Consider the following 3,238-nt stretch of genomic DNA (forward strand, 5'->3'; position numbering starts at 1 on the left):
TTCATCAACATCTTCACCAGCACCATCTCATCTCCAAACCCTAGTTCATCTCTTGTATCCAATTCTTGTCCCAAAGTCCGGGATTGGTGCTAGTAGGTTGCTAGTAGTGTTGATTACTCCTTGTAGTTGATGCTAGTTAGTTTATTTGGTGGAAGAGCATATGTTCAGATCCTATATGCATATTATTACCCCTCTGATTATGAACATTAATATGCTTTGTGAGTAGTTACGTTTGTTCCTGAGGACAAGGGAGAAGTCTTGCTATTAGTAGTCATGTGAATTTGGTATTCGTTTGATATTTTGATAAGATGTATGTTGTCTAGCCTCTAGTTGTGTTATGTGAACGTCGACTACATAACACTTCACCATTATTTGGGCCTAGAGGAAGGCATTGGGAAGTAATAAGTAGATGATGGGTTGCTAGAGTGACAGAAGCTTAAACCCTAGTTTATGTGTTGCTTCGTAAGGGTCTGATTTGGATCCATATGTTTCATGCTATGGTTAGGTTTACCTTAATACTTTTGTTGTAGTTGCGGATGTTTGCAATAGAGGTTAATCATAAGTGGGATGCTTGTTCAAGTAAGAACAGCACCCAAGCACCGGTCCACCCACATATCAAATTATCAAAGTACCGAACGCGAATCATATGAACGTGATGAAAACTAGCTTGACGATATTCCCATGTGTCCTCAGGAGCGCTTTTCCTATTATAAGAATTTGCTCCGGCTTGTCCTTTGCTACAAAAAGGATTGGGCCACCTTGCTGCACCTTATTTACTTTTGTTACTTGTTGCTCGTTACCATTTACCTTATCACAAAACTATCGGTTACCACTTATTTCAGTACTTGCAGAGAATGCCTTGCTGAAAACCGCTTATCATTTCCTTCTGCTCCTCGTTGGGTTCGACACTCTTACTTATCGAAAGGACTACGATAGATCCCCTATACTTTTGGATCATCAGGACTCTTTTCTGGCGCCGTTGCCGGGGAGTGTAGCGCCTTTGGTAGGTGGAATTTGGTAAGGAAAAATTTATATAGTGTGCTGAAATTTACTGTCACTTGTTACTATGGAAAGTAATTCTCTGAGGGGCTTGTTCGGGGTATCTTCGCCCCGTCCAGTAGAGCAAAGAGTTGCTCCTCAACCTACTGAACCTATTGAAAATGAAACTCCTTTTGAATTTCCTTCGGGTATGATGGAAAGACTGCTAGCTAACCCTTTTACAGGAGATGGAACAAAGCATCCTGATGAGCACTTATTATATGTGGATGAAGTTTGTGGATTATTTAAGCTTGCAGGTGTACCCGATGATGTTGCTAAGAAGAAGGTCTTCCCTTTATCTTTGAGGGAAGACGCATTGATATGGTATAGGCTATGTGATACGAGATCGTGGGACTATAAAAGATTGAAATTGGAATTTCATCAAAAGTATTACCCTATGCATCTTGTTCATCGTGATCGCAATTATATATATAATTTTTGGCCTCGCGAAGGAGAAAGCATCGCTCAAGCTTGGGGGAGGCTTAAATCAATGTTATATTCATGCCCCAATCATGAGCTCTCGAGAGAAATAATTATGCAAAGTTTTTATGCTCGGCTTTCTGAAAACAATCGCACCATGCTCGATACTTCTTGTGCTGGCTCTTTTATGATGAAGACTATTGAATTCAGATGGAATTCATTGGATAGAATTAAACGCAACTCTGAAGATTGGGACCTCGACGAAGGTAAGGAGTCAGGTATGACACCTACGTTTGATTGTGTTAAATCTTTTATGGATACCGATATTTTCCATAAGTTTAGCACTAAATATGGACTTGACTCTGAGATAGTAGCTTCTTTCTGTGAATCTTTTGCTATTTATGTTGATCTCCCTAAGGAGAAGTGGTTTAAATATCATCCTCCCATAGAAGTAAAAGTAGATGCACCTATTAAAGTTGAAGAAAAGACTGTCACTTATAATGATCCTATTGTTCCTACTTCTTATGTTGAGAAACCACCTTTCCCTGTTAGAGTAAAGGATCATGCTAAAGCTTCAACTGTTGTTCATAAAAGCAATATCAGAACTTATGTACCCCCTGAGCAAGTTAAAGTAGAACCTAATATTGTTATTGTTAAAGATCTCTTGTCTGATAATATCGATGGGCATGTTATTCAGTTCAACGCTGAAACTTCTAGAATTGCTAAACCTTGTGATAGAGATAAACATAGACTTGTGGTAGGCGTGCCTGTTATTTCTATTAAAATAGGATATCATTGTTATCATGGCTTATGTGATATGGGTGCTAGTGCTAGTGTTATACCCATTACCTTATATGAAGAAATTAAGCATGAAATTGCACCTTCTGAGATAGAAGATATTGATGTCACAATTAAGCTTGCCAATAGAGATACTATTTCACCAATTGGGATTGTTAGAGATGTCGAAGTCTTGTGTGGGAAAACTAAATATCCCGCTGATTTTCTTGTTCTTGGTTCCCCACAAGATAGCTTTTGTCCCATTATATTTGGTAGACCCTTCTTGAACACTGTTAATGCTAAGATAGACTGCGAAAAGAATGTTGTTACTATTGGCTTGGATGATATGGTTCATGAGTTTAATTTCTCTAAATTTAGTAAACAACACCGTGAGGAAGAATTGCCTAGTAAAGATGAAATTATTAGTCTTGCTTCTATTGCCGTACCTCCTAGTGATCCTTTAGAACACTATTTGCTAGACCATGAAAATGATATGTTCATGAATGAAAGAAAGGAAATAGATGAAGTATTCTTTAAACAGGAACCTATTCTGCAACACAATTTACCTGTTGAGATTTTAGGGGATCCCCCTCCACCCAAGGGTGATCCCGTGTTTGAGCTTAAACCTTTGCCTGATAATCTTAAATATGCTTATCTTGATGAAAAGAAGATATATCATGTTATTATTAGTGCTAACCTTTCAGAGCATGAAGAAGAAAGATTATTGAAAACTCTGAAGAAGCATCGTGCTGCTATTGGATATACTCTTGATGATCTTAAGGGCATTAGTCCCACTCTATGTCAACATAAAATAAATTTGGAAGAAGATGCCAAACCAGTTCATGATCCTCAACGACGTCTGAATCCTAAAATGAAAGAAGTGGTAAGAAAAGAAATACTCAAGCTTCTGGAGGCAGGTATAATTTATCCCGTTGCTGACAGTGGGTAAGCCCTGTCCATTGTGTCCCTAAGAAGGGAGGTATTACTGTTGTTCCTAATGATA

The sequence above is a fragment of the Triticum urartu genome, chromosome 2A, assembly GCF_056163025.1.
Source record: "Triticum urartu cultivar PI428250 chromosome 2A, HENAU_Tu73, whole genome shotgun sequence".
NCBI classification, from domain to species: Eukaryota; Viridiplantae; Streptophyta; class Magnoliopsida; order Poales; family Poaceae; genus Triticum; species Triticum urartu.